Source organism: Bidens hawaiensis, unplaced genomic scaffold (assembly GCF_021521415.1).
Source record: "Bidens hawaiensis isolate Kalapana, Puna unplaced genomic scaffold, B.hawaiensis_p1.1 tig00008036_1, whole genome shotgun sequence".
Lineage (NCBI taxonomy): Eukaryota > Viridiplantae > Streptophyta > Magnoliopsida > Asterales > Asteraceae > Bidens > Bidens hawaiensis.
In genome coordinates, this window is record NW_027491563.1 from 343,688 (window position 1) to 363,174 (window position 19,487).

Sequence of the window (19,487 nt, forward strand, 5' to 3'; positions counted from 1 at the left end):
GGTTAGGTTTGGCTATTTAAGTTTCCTTCAAACCCTATTTGTGTATATGCTATAACATTACTACCTTCTTCACTATCACATGTTTGGAACTAAAATTTTGTGCATACCATTTATTAATTTCTTAAAAATTACTTAAAATCCACCTTTTTTCACTTTGGTTCGGTTTTTCCAGTTTTTGGCTTACGGAAAAACTGAATCGAGACTTTGCCTTTTAAAATAGCATATAAATTTCAAAGATGACAGTTTCCCTTGTAATATGTTTTGCGATGATCATAAACAAAAGCCAAAGTCAATCATTATCTAGGGTTGGTTTGTAGTTACAAGAACCCGTGTTCTCGCATGGACATCTATACGTCACATTGTCAAGAGCTACAAGCAGGTGTGGCTAGAGATTCTGATTCTTGATAAACAAAGTAATTTGATCAATACAACCACAAATGTAGTGTACAAAGAAATTTTTTCTTATTTGTAAAACACTTGCATAATGTTTGTTTTGTAATTCCTGTAATTTTAATGTATGTTTTAATTGTATTAACAATATATAATAATTGTGTTACTGATTGTATTTTGTTTAATATTTAAATATTATAATTTTCATTAATTCTCAATGTAATACACGGGTCTCAAACTAGTTACAATATAATATTATACTTAGGGATCATCATATGCCCCACCTATAACCTTTTTAGCCTTTGCTTATGTTGTGTTCACCATCTCCAATAGCAAGAGGATTAAATCCGTGAAACATCTTATGGAATCTTTGAAAGAGGTTTGGTTTAGCACTTGATAAGTAGAACCGAAGTGAGTCCAGAAACCACCTGCCTCTTCCAATAAACCTGACAATATGGCCTCCATTTGTCAAGAAGTTAAAGGGTGTTCCTTCTTTAACCCCAGATGGCCCAAATGTCCTTTTGTTGGTCTTCAAAGCGAGTGACCGAATCACAGGACTGCCTCCATAGACGACCGGACAATAGTGACTACTAACACTTATCAAAATCTCATCTGGAAATTGCAGTTTAATATGTAATTAATCCATTAGAAATTATTTTAACATAATCCCATATAATTAAGATACACTTAGATTTGGTGAAAACATACCTGAGCAGATTTGGATCCACCAACGCCACCATGTTTTTAGCCAAGAAAGGTTTACCATTGTTATCATATGTTACACGAATTGAGTCGATGCAGCTTCCGTATACAAGAGTTATTTCTCTAACTCCACTATGTACTCCGTCGTCCCATTCGTTTCCACCATTTCCTCCCCATGGTCCCAAAAGTATACTACCATCCTGCAATATTTAAGACCATTTTCATGATTTAGGAAAGAAGGGATTCAAGCAACTCTATAAACATAATAAAGGGATTGGGATTCCATACCATGATGAGCTCAATAAATTGCTGGAAAGAAAAGTCTCTACAAACAAAGATGCAGTGATAATTGTGTGTAATGCTCTTGCTCTTGCTCTTGCACTTGCACACTAACTATAGACTACTTATATAGAGGAAACAAGTGCCCCTGGTTCCATTCCAACAAAGAGGCCATTCACATTTCAAAATCAAAAGCATATATAAAACATGTACTGATTCCCATTCCATGCCAGGTTTTTTTTAGTGGGAAAAAAGGGGAATGCCTTTTAAAAACACTGGTCATAACTTTCTGCATTTTCTTTGAATATATCCCATATCTTGCCAAAGATTGCACCAGAAGGAATAATGTACAAAAGTGCCACCAAATCACCAATACTCAATTTTTCACCGTCTAAAGTCATTTAAATGGAAAAGTAAATTAATTTTTATATATATGTAGCTGTATTGCTGTAACATTATATATTACTATATTGTATTCTTGGATTAAAAAAAACGTGCCTAGGCATGCACAACACAATGCTCTTAGGCTGCTACACGAGTAATTTACATACCCAAGTTGTGCAATATAGTTTTCAATTGGGCTGGCCTTGAGTATTCACGTGGCCTGGCCAAGCCGGAAAAAATATGTCCCTTAAGTCTTAACGTATTAAATAATGTGAACAAATTTGTTTATACGTTGATTAAAGTTATGACATTAATAAACATAGCAATTAGCAAAAATGAGTTTGTGATATACTGAATAGGCTAATAGCTAACTGAGGATTTGTGAAGCTCTCCTAGCATTCTTGATATGAAATTGGTGAATCAACTTTTCGCAGCTTATGCACTCTAATATTCCATTCTCGATAGCTATAATTGCCAACTCGCTAAGTATTTCTTGGGGCATTGTGGATCGTAAATAATATTTCAATAGCTATAATTTTGAAAAAACTCCTTTATGAAGATGCTATCGTGAATGCTGATGTTCGGAGGCGACTTTGTTGTTATCCCGTCTATTCGTTTCTCTTTTTTTTATTCAACCTTTATTGATTAATAAGTAATGAGTCTTTTTCTATTTTCAATGAGCATATAAGTCTTTGAGTAATCTAAAAAAGTGGGTTTTAATGGTGTATGTGTATTATAAAATAGTGAGATTATAAGCATTCGGGGTATCATATATAAATAACGTCGGGAATTTTTAAAAATTTATGTGCCCTAAAAAAAAGCACCCTGGCCGGACGCCCACATCGCACACCCTTAGAGCCGCCCATGACTTATCAATCCGACTGGACAATATATCGTAGAATTGGAGTTCCTATGATACTGTTGGTATTATCCCGGGGAGTTAGTATCAGTTACTAATGTTAAGGATTAAATTTGTAATCTTCAGTTTTAGTAGGTTTAATAAGTAATTTATTTTTATTTTTTTACCAAAGCTTGCATTGATCCGAAAATCATTGTTCCGGTTCAAGAATAATTGTCGGCGTTGTATTTGTATAAATAGGAACAATGCATTGATCAATTTCAGTTCAGTCAGATTCAAAGTTAATGGAATACATATGTTGCAATTCATGGTTTCTTCTCTATAATTCAATTTTGTTTTCAGTAGGAATCGGTTTTGCCATTCAAAAGGGGGGTGACGGCGCAGCTTGCTGGAGGTAATTGGATCCTTTTATTAAATCGAATTCCAGGAAAATTCAATACAACATAATGCTGCTGGAGGTTCAACTGATAATGTACTACGTACTCATTTTATTGAGTCATTGCTCTAGTTTTGACGATTCGACGGCCATGAAAACTTAGTTTCTAGATTTCGGTTTATTGCATAATATAGATGAAAATTCGACAACTTGTCATGCAACAAATTGCAACGCTGCGAGAGATCCTTTATATAGCATACATGTCTGATAAGAAAATAACTTGCAACATGAAACAACACAATGACTCAACTAAATGCGCACATAACAATCTAAAGATACTCAAATGCCCCAACTATGACCTTTTGAGCCCTTGGGTTTCCAATCTTCATCATCTTCGACAACACGGCGGTTATATCTTTTAATCATCATTTGGATCCTTTGGAATAGCTTTGGTTTATGGGTTGATAACCGGAACCCGATTGAATCCAACAACCACCCACTTCTTCCATAAAAACCTACAATGTGGCCTCTTTTAACAGGCATTTGCCATGGCCAAATCCGTAGCAAATTGGTAGCAAACACCCTGTTTGCTACGGATTTGCTACAGATTTGATCCGTAGGTACAAGTTTCGTTTCGTAACTAACTTATTTGCTACGGAATTTTGCTACCAAATCAAAATTTTGCAATGATTTTAGCTACAAAAAGAGACGTAGTTATTGTAGTTACATTAGCTATGAATTTTGCTATAGAAATGTTTTGCTACGGTTTTTTGGCTACGTATTATTTGCTATAGAATTTTGCTACGTTTTTTTAGCTACTAATTATTAGCTATGAAACTTTGCTACAATTTTATAACTATGTAATTTCGCTACGACTTTTTTAGCTACGAAGTTTGCTACGAAATTTTGGCTACACCTTTGGCTACGGATTTCATCTAAAGCTTTTGCTACAGACTAGCTACGAAAATTTGCTATAGTTGCTATGAAATTTAGCTATAGATGTAGCTACATAAATTCACATATAAGCTATATATTTTTCCAATGGAATATTTCAAATTATTTTTTTACACATTATATTCAAATTTATAAAATATCATACTAAAGTTAAAATATCCAAACCATATAGCATAAAATATTCAAATGTAATACAAAGATCTAAATCATTTAAAAATTAATACAATAAAAATTAAAACTTAGTTTACTAACATAAACCCGTATATCTTAACTTGGTGGAAAGTTTTGTAGCTGGTTATGACAACAAATGTAACTCCTCAATTCATTTCAGCTTACAATCTTGCATAGCCTTCGATTTTCTCCAACATAGCATGTTTTCTTTACTTTTTCTCGTTCTGACTGTGCTATTTTCCCCCTTCCAATCCATATATTTTTTCCTTCAAATGTTGAGCCTGCAATTATATTAAATCTGCACATCATCTTTAATAACAACACATAAATGTTCAGTTTTGTATACAAAATAAAAAAAAGCCTCTGTTACAAATATAATTTACTAGTTTGTAAATGTGTTTAACCAATTTGTAAGCTAGCCGTTTTGTTCTGTATTAAGCCTGAAATTAATTATATAAAGTGCTATATACCGTCGATTTCCAATATAAACTGCAAACAAAACTCTTCGTGACGGTTTGAAATTTTTAACACCTACAGACCAAAGGTAAAAATGAAAAAATGGCCATGAAATCAAGCCAAAAGTAAATGAAAAACTGAATCATAAACACTCCTAATTGAAATATTCTAGAGAGTGTAAGTTTAGGGGTGGAGTTCAACACTGAACTCCAACTTTTCTTGCTAAATTATCTTTTCAAATCACAATTCACAAATTCAACATTGGGCCCAAAGAAGACCAAACTCTATGTTTTTTTTTCCTATAATAGAATACAAACCTTATCACTTCTACCTGATAAAAATGAACCACCGGTACTCAGCTTTGTTGGTGCACTCGTCACCGTGGCATACGGGTCAACGATGTTGTTAGACCCGAAAACCCGATCTTCTCTATTTTCCTAGCAATACGTGACCATAATCTCGTATCAAATTCTAGGTGTAATTAAGCTAGCGTCATCTCCATACATTTTTTATAACCAGTTCCTTATATGATTCCTAATATGGGAACATTAAAAATTAGTACATTAACATTGTATAATTAAGCAGTAAAAACTTACATTTACAAATAATGAGACTTACATAAGCTTCGCACGCCCTCGTTTCAACTCTATCCACATTGTGTCAACTAAATCCACATTTTACTCCTCAATAATGTCTTCCGCATCAACGGAATCTCTCAAATCAACATCTGCCAACTCGCTATAAACCAGCAATTTATCTGGTGGTCTTGAGTCTTGACCCTTTCTTTGCATGCGTTTGTAAACAGAATTCATCAAACATAGCACGTCGCTTCATTGTTGTGTCCTACAAAGTACACGCATATATATAAGTGAAGAGGTAGGTCCCAGCAGAGCCCAGTTGGACCCGCAAGACTCACCTTGAACAGGGACGTCTGCGCAATGACCAACTGCTCCAGCAGGACACCATGCTCAAAGAACCTTACGCGCAGTACGCCAGCTGTACCCGCAGGGAAAGCCTCCCAATGGTGAAGTACCCCGCCTGTTCCCGCAGCTGCGGATACACGCCATCAGGGAAGGCTACCCGCACTACCAGCAAGGCTACACGCACAAGGCATTCGTTACTTCAGTAGTCACATGAAGGAATGAGCAAGGCGGGAACACTCCCGCCTAAATGAGCCAGTCCGTATGCTTCTGGAAGGTCTTTCATACTATACCTACTAAGGTATGGGCGGAACAGACAGTTTGACCAGAGCAGCCCATGAACTAATCACAGGGTGACAGCTCACCGACAACAATACGAGGAGGAGCACCCTCTAGTACTGTTTGTCACTATTAGCCGCTGCCTACTCACCAACCCTTACAATGGGACGTGCGCAGCCTACAGTTGGTGGAACAGTGCGTAGCCGGCAGTAAAGGAACAGTATACAGCCGACCTTATTACTGTTGGCCGTAACCTATCCACCAACCAGCATGGCCTGTGCGTAGTCCACTGTTGGTAGAACAGGAATACTATTCAGCCGGCTGTACCTGCTTGGAAACCTACCTTCGGCTATAAATACTCCAACACCTTGGAATGGTAAGGACATCATCTGTTATCTCAATCTTATCTAGCAATCTCTTAATATACACTTATATTCAGAGCAATCTAGTCTGATTCTCACGCCGGAGGGTGGTCACAAGGAGGAACCCCCCCCTTCTCAGTGACGAGCTTACGGTGTCTGTTTTGCAGGTCCCCTGAAGAACAACCTTCTCTGCTGGACCTCATTCGTGGGAAACATTACTTAACCCCCAGATTATCTATAATCTGCCTGTGGGTTCACTTAGTGTTTCTTCATTGGCGCTATCCGTGCATAAAAGCTAGAACTATTTTAGTTTTTTCAAAATTTCTGAAGAAATGGTTAACGTTACTCCGGTCCCAAGGCCAGTAACCGACCAAGAAACCCCGGTAACCACAACCCCAGCAACTGGGGGGAACACCGGCGGTTATACAAATCTTACGAACACTACCCCGACTACCCAAGCCGGGGCAAGTGCAGTAAATATTCCACTGGGGTTCATTGATGCCCAGTTGGAAAAACGAACGAGGGCCCCTCGCCAAACACTAGATCAAGTGAAGGCGTGGGCCGAAGCACGTCAAAGAGAATTCCAAGCTGAATTGGATGAACGCTTGCGTTCAGTTCAACAGGCTGACGAATTCGGCAGTACTCGCCAACAGCTCAATATGAACAGCGAGTGCGAGTACTCAGACGAGGAGAGAGAAGAATCCGACACCGACGCAAACCCTCGCCATAAGGCGAAAGGGAAGCGTAAGGAAACGGACTTCCAGCCAAAAAGGAATTTTGGGGAAGCTTTTAAACCAACAAATGCGGAGAGAAACCCGCGTGACTTCTCAAAAACCTTTAGGCCAACTGCTACAAATGCAGGAAAGTCAAAGTTTGCAAGGGACATTGCGGAAGCAATCGCCCCGAGAAGTGCCAAACAAATGTCTAACATCGGCACTTATGATGGTCTATCCGACCCAGACGACCACTTGAACAGATTCATTGCGGGGGCAACCGTAAGTAACTGGACGGAACCCACGTGGTGTTATATGTTCCAGATGACTCTGGTTGGAGCGGCCAGGGCATGGTTCGATCGTTTACCGGTCCACCACATATATGACTGGGCGGACTTTCAGAACAAGTTCAGCCAGCACTTCAGCCAACAGAGGAAATACACCGAGGAACAGTGGACAATCCTCAACTGCGTTAGAGAGGAGGATGAATCTTTATTAGACTTCATCACCCGCTTCAACTCCAAAAAGCTAAGTCTCGGCAACGTAAGTGAAGATCTTGTTCGCGCCACTTTCATCCAAGGCGCCGAATACCCGGAGCTTATCCGCACATTGACGGGTAAGGATGGCATGCCATCAACATGGGATGCCATCATGACGGCGGCCAAGCGCTTTGCCGAGACAGAGAAGCAACTGGGAAGGGACCTCCCCCAGAGTACACACCTCTACACGCAGAGGACAAGAGAGAACAATGTCCGGATCGCCCGGCAGAACAAAAAAAGGAAGCTAGGTATCTGGTAGTCAAGGGTAAACTTTGACACCTCATCCAGCTCTCGCCCTCTTGTTGGCGGAAGAAATCACACACACCCTTCAAGCCAAAAGCACCGGTGGACGCCACTCACCAAAAGCGTCACGGAGATATTTGCCACTGAAAAGCTACCGTGGCCAAAAGCTCCAGTGATCCGGCACCGACCTAATGCGGATCAGAGCAAATCCTGTGACTTCCACGGGACAAAAGGTCATGGTACGGAAGAGTGTACATCCTTGAAAGATATTGTTGAAGCATTCGTCAAGGATGGAAGATTGGCACACCTGGTGGCATCAATCAAGAAGGGAGGACGGAACGACAACCGGTACCGGGGCAACGGAATAAAGCCCGTTGACATCAGCATCAACATGGTTCATGGCAACATCAGAGGAAGAAAAAGGCGAACGCCAGAACCATGCGCGTGGAAGGAAGCTGAGGTGCGCTTCCCGCGAGTGCCAGGAGGACCCAGCAAAGAAGGCCCTATCGTCATAAAAAGCCAGCTGGGGCACTACATCACTTCTCGCACTCTTGCTGACAACGGCGCCTCGTCAACGGTGATGTACAGGCAGTTCTTCGACAAGCTAGATGACGAAGACAAGGAGCGCCTGGAAACGATCTGCGCCTCGATGGAAGGGTTTGATGGCAGCACAAGCACCTCCCTGGGTATCCTATCTTTCCCCGTCACTCTTACAGATGGAAAACACTCCCGCACAGAAGATGTGGACTTTGTCGTGATGAGGAAGCCACACCACACGTACGACATTCTCTTCGGGAGAGACGGGATGGCAAGATTCAACGCCGTGGTATCCTCAGTCCACGGCATGATGGGATGGCCAACAGCTGAGGGTGTAGCGATGATCACCGGCATTCCCCAGGTATGCATCGCATCTGTCTCATCTAAACCCAAACCAAAGATGGCTAAACCAACCATCACCGAACCAGAAAGATGGGCCTTCAATGGCAAGTACCCTGACCAGGCCGTAACCATTGGCCCAACAATTGTTGATCCCACACGCACCTTACTTAAGCGCTTATTACAAAGGAACGCCGACATCTTCGCGTGGACACCAGCTGACATGACTGGTGTACCCCGGAGTAAGGCAGAGTATAAGCTCAAATGCGATCCGGCTGTCACACCGATCGTACAAAAGCGCAGAGTAATGGGGCCAGAACAAACTAACGCGTGTAGAACCCAAGTCAAGGAACTTCTTGACGCAGGCATCTTACGCGTTAGTAGATATCAAACTTGGGTTGCAAATCCCGTTATGGTACCGAAGAATGACAAACAATGGCGCATGTGCATAGATTTCAAAGATTTGAACAAAGCATGCCCCAAAGATTGTTATCCGTTACCTGAAATTGATCTTAAGGTGGATTCGTTGGCACCATTCCGCCTTAAATGCTTCCTGGACGCGTATAAGGGGTACCATCAAATCCACATGGCCGTTGATGATCAGGACAAAACCGCTTTTCGGACGCCCGATGGCACATTTTGTTATCAAATGATGCTATTCGGACTTAAGAATGTCGGGTCCACATACCAACGCCTGATGGACAAAGAGTTTCATTCCCAAATTGGGAGGAACTTGGAAGTCTACATGGATGACTTGGTCATCAAAAGCCCTGACCCAGAAGCGATGTTGAAAGACATCGAAGAAACTTTCAACACGCTCAGGAAGATAAACATGAAGCTCAACCCGAGCAAGTGTGCCTTTGGAATGGAAGAAGGGAAGTTCTTGGGGGTCATCGTCACTAAAGATGGCTTCAGAGCGAACCCTGAAAAGGTCGAAGCCATTATCAAAATGGAATCACCTACTACCATCAAACAGGCTCAGACACTGAATGGACGACTAGTGGCACTTAATCGCTTTTTGGCAAACCACGCGGATAAGTCGTTTCCCTTCGTGTCAACGTTGAGAAACTGTTTGAAGAAAACGCACTTCCGCTGGACACCAGAAGCGGAAGCAGCTTTTCAGGAGATTCGGTCACGCTTGATCGAACTCCCAACACTCACAGCACCAGAAGCGGGAGAGGAGTTAATCCTATACCTTTCCGCAACTGATAGAGCAACCGGGGCAGTCCTGCTAGTAGAGCGAAAAGGCATCCAGATGCCAATCTATTATGTCAGCCGTATCTTAACAGACGTAGAAACCCGGTACTCTACCCTCGAAAAATTAGTCTTAGCACTTATACACGCTTCACGCAGGTTAAGACGATATTTCCAGGGTCACCCAATCACCATTCTCTCCAACTTCAAACTTGCAAACGTTCTAGGCAAACCCGAGTTATCGGGACGCCTAGCCAAATGGGCAATTGAGTTGGGAGAGTACGCGATAAAGTATAAGCCAAGACCAGCCATAAAAGGCCAGGTTCTGGCCGACTTTATTACAGAAGTGCCTGCATCACGGGAAAAAGAGTGCCAGGAAGAGGCTCAACCCTCTCCAGCACAAGACATCAATGATGTCTGGTGACTCTACACTGACGAGGCAGCCAATAACGAGGGTTCAGGCGCAGGGCTAAAGCTAACCAACCCAGCGGGCCAAGAATACACTTACGCTATTCGACTGGATTTTCCAAGTACGAATAACGAAGCCGAGTATGAGGCATTCCTGGCTGGGCTGAGAATTGCGCGTAAGATGGGAGTGAAAAACTTGGAAGCCCACGTGGATTCCATGTTAGTAGCCAATCAAATCAACGGGACGTACACGGCCGTGAACGACACAATGGCCCTGTACCTCGCACAAGCAAAATCCCTTATGCGCGATTTCAATGACTGCAAAGTCATACACGTCAAGCGAAGTGAAAACAAATCTGCGGATGCGTTAAGCAAGCTTGCATCATTAGCCTTTACCCACTTAGGAAAGGATATCCGCATTGAACTCCTCGAGACACCATCGGTCCCGCATAAGGAAATTTGTGTCATCCAAACCAGCACGGAAACGTGGATGACACCAATAATAAAATACCTTGCGGCAGGTACACTACCGGAATCCAAAACACAGGCAAGAAAACTACGCTGTAAAGCATTGAATTATCAACTGATAGATGACATCCTTTACAGACGTAACTTTCTTGGCCCACTCTTAAGATGCGTGGACAACCAAGAGCATCGTCGAAGGCATCTGTGGAGTACACGCAGGTCCCCGCGCTGTTGTAGCTAAGCTAAACAACGCGGGATACTTTTGGCCGGGGATGCATACGGATGCGCTGGCATACATCAGAAAATGCAGGTCTTGCCAGCTTTACGCACCCAACACGCACCGCCCGAAGAATGAACTTGTTCCAGTCACTTCTTCATGGCCATTTCAGAAGTGGGCCATCGATGTGACAGGCCTATTTCCTACAGCAGCAGGAAATGTTCAGTTCCTAGTGGTAGCCATCGACTACTTCACCAAGTGGATAGAAGCAAAACCTTTAGCCCAAACAACCGCGAAACATATCAAAAAATTTATTTGGGAATTTATTATTTGTCGTTTTGGACTTCCACAGAATTTGGTGAGCGATAACGGCACCAACTTTGCTGACAAGAAGCTACAACAGTGGCTGAAAGAACTTCAAATCACCCACACCTTTACCTCAGTGGCACACCCGCAAGGTAATGGTGAGGTGGAAAGAGCAAATAAGAGCATCGTCGAAGGCATCAAGAAAAGACTATTACCGCAAGGTAATGGGGTTCAGGAAACTCAGGCTCGAGAGACTCGAGCATGAACTTCCTGATGACATACCGGTACAGATCGCCGGGCAGAGCACACTGGCACTCGCCAGCAGTACTCTTGTCATCGGCTGTGGATTCAACATCACGAGACATCTTGTGAAGGAAAGAAAACGATTTCGGGAGAATGCTTGCCTGAAAAGGTGAGTATTCGCCGGAAATCGCAAAGAAGATGAAGAGAAGAGTGAAAGTGTGGATTACAAATAACTCTCTCCCCCTTTATATACTAATCGCAATTAATGCGATGAAATTAATGCGGAAGAGAGAGAAAACGAAGGTGCAATGAAACTATGACACGTGGCAAAAAGCAAGCTGGCAACAGCTGTTGACAGGACGCATACCATTAATTTCGCGGCCACGCGCCCGAAAAATCGCGCCCACGCGCCTGAAAAAGCGTCTGGAATGACCATGTACTGTCACGTCACCATAACTTCCTGCACGTCCTGACACAGTCAGAAGAAACCGTCGCACGACGTTTCAGATGTTTGGACTGTTCCTATCTTTCCACCAACTCTTCGAATTTCAAAATTCAAAATTCAAAACGATTCAAAAGTGAGCGGGAAAATACCCCTTACCTTGGCAACCAAGTAACCGTAAGACGGATGCGGGTACAGTGTTAAGGCAAAACCCTTCACATACCTAGCACCCGCAGGGAATTGAAGCCGAGAATAACTTGGCAACCAAGTAACCGTCAGACGGATGCGGGTACAGTGTCAAGGCAAAACCCTTCACATACTTAGCACCCGCAGGGAATTGACGCCAGGAATACCTTGGAAGTGAAGTAACCGTAAGACGAGTGCGGGTACAGTGTCAAGGCAAAACCCTTCACGTACTTAGCACTCTGCAGGGAATTCAAACCAAGAAGGATCTTCTGGGCCATGCTTGCGGAAACGTGAATAACATTCCCGCACGACGGGAACGTCGAGAACTATATTGTTTGAAACTCCAAGATGGAATTGGTGGTTTTAACATAAATGATCACTATGTCGAAAACCACCAAGACCCCATGGAGAATCCACACAAGTGGGACTCAACGCTCCTGACGTGCGAGGTTACAAACCTACCCGCTTCACACCCAAAGATCAAGCAGAAAAGTCGGGAATTTCTGCGTGACATCAGGAAAACCGCGGGATGAATCACCACGGAAAACCGAAAAACTATACCCTTTTCAAAACCCCTTGCTAAGTCCAAAAGTTCACCTCACTTTATTAAACATTCATGAGAAGAACATTGGACTGGGGGACTTGAAGAGGTAGGTCCCAGCAGAGCCCAGTTGGACCCGCAAGACTCACCTTGAACAGGGACGTCTGCGCAATGACCAACTGCTCCAGCAGGACACCATGCTCAAAGAACCTTACGCGCAGTACGCCAGCTGTACCCGCAGGGAAAGCCTCCCAATGGTGAAGTACCCCGCCTGTTCCCGCAGCTGCGGATACAAGCCATCAGGGAAGGCTACCCGCACTACCAGCAAGGCTACACGCACAAGGCATTCGTTACTTCAGTAGTCACATGAAGGAATGAGCAAGGCGGGAACACTCCCGCCTAAATGAGCCAGTCCGTATGCTTCTGGAAGGTCTTTCGTACTATACCTACTAAGGTATGGGCGGAACAGACAGTTTGACCAGAGCAGCCCATGAACTAATCACAGGGTGACAGCTCACCGACAACAATACGAGGAGGAGCACCCTCTAGTACTGTTTGTCACTATTAGCCGCTGCCTACTCACCAACCCTTACAATGGGACGTGCGCAGCCTACAGTTGGTGGAACAGTGCGTAGCCGGCAGTAAAGGAACAGTATACAGCCGACCTTATTACTGTTGGCCGTAACCTATCCACCAACCAGCATGGCCTGTGCGTAGTCCACTGTTGGTAGAACAGGAATACTATTCAGCCGGCTGTACCTGCTTGGAAACCTACCTTCGGCTATAAATACTCCAACACCTTGGAATGGTAAGGACATCATCTGTTATCTCAATCTTATCTAGCAATCTCTTAATATACACTTATATTCAGAGCAATCTAGTCTGATTCTCACGCCGGAGGGTGGTCACAAGGAGGAACCCCCCCCTTCTCAGTGACGAGCTTACGGTGTCTGTTTTGCAGGTCCCCTGAAGAACAACCTTCTCTGCTGGACCTCATTCGTGGGAAACATTACTTAACCCCCAGATTATCTATAATCTGCCTGTGGGTTCACTTAGTGTTTCTTCAATAAGAATAAGAAAATGTATTACTGATGTATTGTATACTGGGGCAGGCCAACGTTTTCATATGCCTAAAAGCAAAACATTTAAGACTTTTTTTTAAACTTTAAAAGGTTTAATACAACAATCCGTAAGGTTCTTATACAAATTAATGTTATAATATAGTTGCAAATAGCAAACTAATTTTCTAAACTTCTAATACAATAGCAAATAGTAATATGCAATCATTTGTTCTAAATTCTAATACAAATAAATGTTCAAATACAGTAGCAAATAGCAAATTAATTTTCTAAACTTCTAATAAAAGTAGCAAATTGTAATTTGTAATGTTCTATTATAGTAGCAAATGGTGTATCTAAAACATATAATTAGGTACACTAATCGGATTTGCAAATTCGCACAAGCAAAAGAGTGAATGCTCAATTCACATAAAACAGATAAACGGATGAACATGCACCAGAACCAGATTCGCATTCCAAATATTGAATCCCTTTTAAAATCGCACAAGCAATGAAGCATAAGAGGGACAAAGTCAAATTTTAATCGGAAACTGAATCAATTTGAGTTCGCAGCTTGCAAATCGCACACTTCGCAGATCACACGCTCCACAAATCTCATAACGAAAACAAAGGCGCGTATTCAAATCTCGGATTCGATTTTGGGGTGCGATTAAGGAGAGAATGTGTGGGGAAGAGAAACGGACGGGCTTTGGGGGCCGATTAGGGTTTGGCGTTTATGAGAAAAGAATAAGCGGGATTAATTGATTTAAACGGGTTTTTCATTTTGGATAGCGTCCAATTTTGAGGCTACTTTTATGGATGGTTCGCCATATAGTCTATATGTTGTTTTGAGGTTTTGGTTTCATCTATTCATCAGCCGTCACAAAAAAATATGATTGCCTGCATGTAAAATCGAGCTTGACCTTTTTTTAGATAAAAGCAAATCAAAGTGCATACTAAACTCTCACATGTACCATATTATTTGATGTCTCACTACGAGCTATATGATTATAAAAAAAAGAGAGAAAAGTGGTTGTTATGGCCTTATTGGTGTAAACGAGCCGAGTCCAAGCTCGACTAGCCTCCAACTCGGCCATAACAATTCTTTTTCTAAAGTTTGAGGTCGGCTCGTAAGTTGTGTTCTCAAGCACGGACTCGCCTCTTTTATTATACTATTAACTAGTTTTTCTACTCGGCGTGTTGCGCCGGGCAGCTGGCAAAACCCAGTGTTGAAACATGGGCGTTGGTACAACCTGAGCGTCACGACGATGAGTCGACACGAATTCGATCAGTATCGGTTGCGTTAAAACCCAAAAATATTAATTCGTCAAATTAACATAAAAGAAATCAAAATATTTAATACGATGCTTATTTGGTTGGCAAACCCAGGCAGTGGTAAAACCCAAGCGTTGGTCCCCAACATTGAGACAGAAACTTGACAGAAATTCGGTAGGTTTTGATTACGTACATTACGGTACCGGAACTAAAAAACAAAAAAAAATATATAAAAATTCAGGTGGACCAACGAACAATTTTATTTATTTATTTATTTATTTTGAGGGGGGGGGGGGTCGGTCTGTAAACTTGAGCATCGGGAAAACCCTAGCACTGTCGGTCATGGGTTTTAAATAAGGCCGCGAGTCTGCGTGAACCCGGTCGGTTTCTTTCAGGTTTGTTATGGTACCAGAACTAAAACAAAAAAATATTGACGTTTGGTCGATTCCCGTTACATTTATTATGATAACTGAACTAAAAAAACAAACTAATTGAACAATACGGTGTCGCCCACTTGTGGCACCAAAGTTCTTGTTTATATTATATAATAATTAGTTTAGCTACATTATTATTATTATGTTTGAGAAAAACCTTAAACGAACTCAAACGGAGCTCATTTAATGTATACTCTATTGCAACTAATTTAAAACTTGGTTTTATTATGTTGTACTATGTTGTAACAGGTTATGTTTTGTAATGAGTCATATTATATGTAATGAGCATTAACATAACAGGTGCGTTAACGGCTATATTGGGACTTGATGAACTATAAAAGGTTTTTTATGTCATATTGGGTTTTAAACGGTTATATTAGGTTGTAGTGCATTATATTAGATGTAACAAGCAATAACAGGACATATGTGTCTTAAATGGCCATATTGTGGCCTGATAAAACTCGATAGGCTATATTAGGCCTTGATAGATCTTAGTCGATCATGATGAGTTTTATTATTCCATATTGGGTTTTAATAGATTGTAGTAAGTCATATTAAATCTAATGAGTAATAACTAACATACATACACACACATACATACATACATACATCATGGGCCCTGTTTAGTTCTAGCTAGACATTATGCACTAACAGTCATGATAGCTCTTAAGGGCTCATGATCGGCTTTATTATGTCATATCTTCTTTTATAGGTCACAAAAGTCCTGGTAGGTCATAACAGAGATTATAACAGATAATAGTATACCATAAAGACATTGTTCGAGCCATGTTTGGTGCCAATGTTCTTAACTATTTTCGTTTTTTTCAGGATCCAACTTGACTAACTATTTGGTTACTATTTCTTTCAAATTCCAGCCATAAATATATATACAGCTAATATATAAAAATTAATAAGTTACAATATTAGTTTTAAAATGTTAAATTTAATTCATGGATTAGCCACTACAGAATAATAAAACAATAAATCGTTTTAGTTTTGCCCTTATTAGGTGCCTATTATCTCTAATTAGTAACTTTTTTGAAAGTATATAAGTTTGTATTTTTTTTTTGTTTCGGAAGTATTTTTTTCATGATTTTGCTATGTAATTTGCTAATTGGTACCGGTTTAAAAAATACATATTTTCTTGAGTTTGCTATGAATCTTGCTATTGATTCGTGTAAGTTTTTTAAATATTTATTTTCTCGATTTTGCTACGAGTTTTGCAACGAATTTTTTCAAGTTTTTTTAAATACCTATTTCTTAACGTTTGCTAAGGATTTTGTTACGAACTTATTCAAGTTTTTTTTAAATAGTTATGTCTATTGATTTTGCTACGCATTTTGCTATGAATTTGATCAAGTTTTTTTTTTAACTTATTTTTCGCTTTAGCTACGAATTTTGCTCCGGATTTAATTTGTGACGAAATATCTGTAGCTAAACCATAGCAAAAAAATTCAATAGCTAATCCGTAGCTAATTCGTAGCAAAAGTTGCTACCATTTTCGTTCGTAGCAAAAAATTGGTGGCAAATATGTGTTTGTGTAGTAGTTTGTGAAGAAATTAAATGGTGTTCTGTCTTCCACACCAAATGGCCCAAACGTTCTTCGGTTACTCTTAAAAGTAAGCGATCTAATCATTGGGAAACCTCCATAGACAACGGGGCAAAAATGCCCGCTGACGCCTACCAAGATTTCCTCAGGAAATTGCAGCTTAATCTGAAATTCGTCCAAGAAAAGTTTCAGAAAATATATATAATAAATACAACTAAATCCAGCTAAGAATATTTTACCTGAGCACTTTTGGTTCCGCCCATGCCACCATGCCTTACCGCTTGAAAAGATTTACCATCGTTATCATATGTTACACCGATCGAGTCGATGCAACTACCGTATACAATTATGATTCCTCTAACTCCACCGCGTACTCCATCATCCCAATATTTGCCAACATTTCCTGTCCCAACTGTATGCTTGTATCCTGTTGCATGTATTTCATATATCAGTGGATCATTATGAATACATAGTAGCTAGCTAGGGAGGCTTGCTTGGGTTAAAACAAATTTAAAAAATATTACTCCGTAACATGTTAAATAAACCCAATGACTTGTTAGAAAGATTAACTCTTAGGAAGATGCAATGACAATTGTGTATAAATGTTGTGCAGACAAATTGGTCTTTTAAAGAGCAAACATAGTAATACATCGATTCTATTTGAGTTTTTATTTTTATTTTTTATATTTTACATACGTAAAACGTGTTCCGACTTCTTTTTTCATTCTGATTCCGTTTCAGTCCCATCCCAACTTTCACTACTTGAGATCGGATCGTTAAAAAGTTCGATCGAGCCGAGCTTAATCGAGCCCGAGCCCGAGCTCGAGCCTAAAAATAAGCTCGTTTAATAAACGAGCCCGAGCCCGAGCTTCACTTGTCGAGCTCGAGCCGGCTCGCGAGCCTAAACGAGTCTGTCATTTTTATAATTTATTAAAATATATATTTAATAATTATTAATTAATATATATAATGCTATGAAAAAATAAATAGAAATAACTAAATAATATATATTATTTTATACATACAGTTATAATAGGAAAAAAATTATATAAAAATAATTATAATTATATTAAAAATAGTTGATATATAGTAAACGAGCCGAGCCCGAGCCGAGCTCGAGCTTGAAAATCTGCTCACGAGCCGAGCTCGAGCTTTGAAAATAGAGCTCGAATCGAGCCGAGCTCGAGCTCTGTATAAGCTAAACGAGCCGAGCTCGAGCCTAGTCGAGCTCGGGATCGGCTCGGCTCGTTTGCACCCCTAGCTGTGTGTATGATAGAATATGTTGTACACAAATTACCGTTGATATAAAGAACAGACAAAGATCTTAGTTCTATACTGTGCATATATAAAACATTCACAATTTGTGATTCCATTCTAAGACATTTGTGTACGTAAAACACAATCTATTTTATTATTAATTTGTCTGAAAAATACAGCTAAAAAGTTATACTAGTTCAATTTTATATATGAAAAATAAATGTTGAATGATCTTAGGTTATTGTCAAGGTTCGACGATCGTCACACGGCTCGATACGTAGGTGAAGATGACAACGATTAGTAAGCCGATGCGCTCAATCGACTTGGTCAAGTCGCTTGAGTCAATGCTAGCGAGTTTGTGAACATGGAGGTGCAAGCGGAGTTTATAGAGTGGCAGCGGATTAATGATGAATGAATTAGATTTGGGTATAGTTTGGTATGAGAATAAAGTGCAGAATAACAATTAATAATTATCAGGGCCGTCTCCAAGAATTTATATGCCTCGGTCGAGCCGAAATAAAAAGACCTGTACACCCTAATGAGTAACGAAATATAAGCAAAAAAAAAGTAGGCCTTATGTAAATGATTTTTTGTTTGGTTTAAACAATTAAATTTTTAGATGAGCTTTTACTTGGTTATGATTTAGGTTGTGTAAAAAAAATTTTGTATAAAAATAAACTTAAAACTGTCTCAAGTACAACCTTTTGGTTAGGAGTCATACCCCTTTGCCACTATACCAAGATAGTTATTGTATAATTAGGGTAAAACATTAAATATACATATTTTTTTTCATAAAAAAATTTTATATAAAAAAAATATATATGTGTGTGTGCTAGTGTGTGTGTATAATATTCTCAAAATTCGTTTCATGTAACATTCGTTAATTTCTGTTTTTATTCGAATTTGAATTTGCATTTGCATTCGTTAAACAGACCCGATTTGTCGTTTCAATGTATTCCTGTTTGTCGTGCATCATTAATTTCAATCTTGATGATTTACGTTTATCGATGGTTCATTTTCTATTCGTTTGTCAAATTCACGAAACTACGGGATTTAATTTCTTAATTAAACGATCTTCAAACAATACGAGTATAATATAATAAAATATCCAAGTCTATAACTTATTATTACATTTTTATAATATTTCAAAGTGCAAGGTTCAAATTGTAATTTTACTTTAATTTTTTTTAAAACAAATTGATTTTGCAAGGGCCTTAAGTGTAAAATATTTAAAATAATATATAATATTTGTTTTCGCGCAAACCCACCCGTCGCCCCCTACCTCGATTTTCCGGCGGCAGCCGGAATCCGGCGAGCAAAATCCGGCGAACATCAAAACACCTTAAAACGTACGTTATAAATCAATTAAATCTCGTAAAACATTTAGACTATAACGGAGAAACATTAAT

The 19,487-nt window shown here is 40.2% G+C and overlaps 1 pseudogene across 1 annotated transcript; it reads right to left on the reverse strand.

The window, feature by feature from the left end:
• Positions 1–685: 685 nt before the first annotated feature.
• Positions 686–1,442, reverse strand: LOC143636615 (jacalin-related lectin 19 pseudogene; annotated as a pseudogene). Its single transcript, XR_013154269.1, has 3 exons — positions 1,381–1,442; positions 1,099–1,292; positions 686–1,021 (listed from the first exon to the last, which is right to left on the reverse strand). The product of XR_013154269.1 is annotated as a jacalin-related lectin 19 pseudogene (transcript).
• Positions 1,443–19,487: the final 18,045 nt, after the last annotated feature.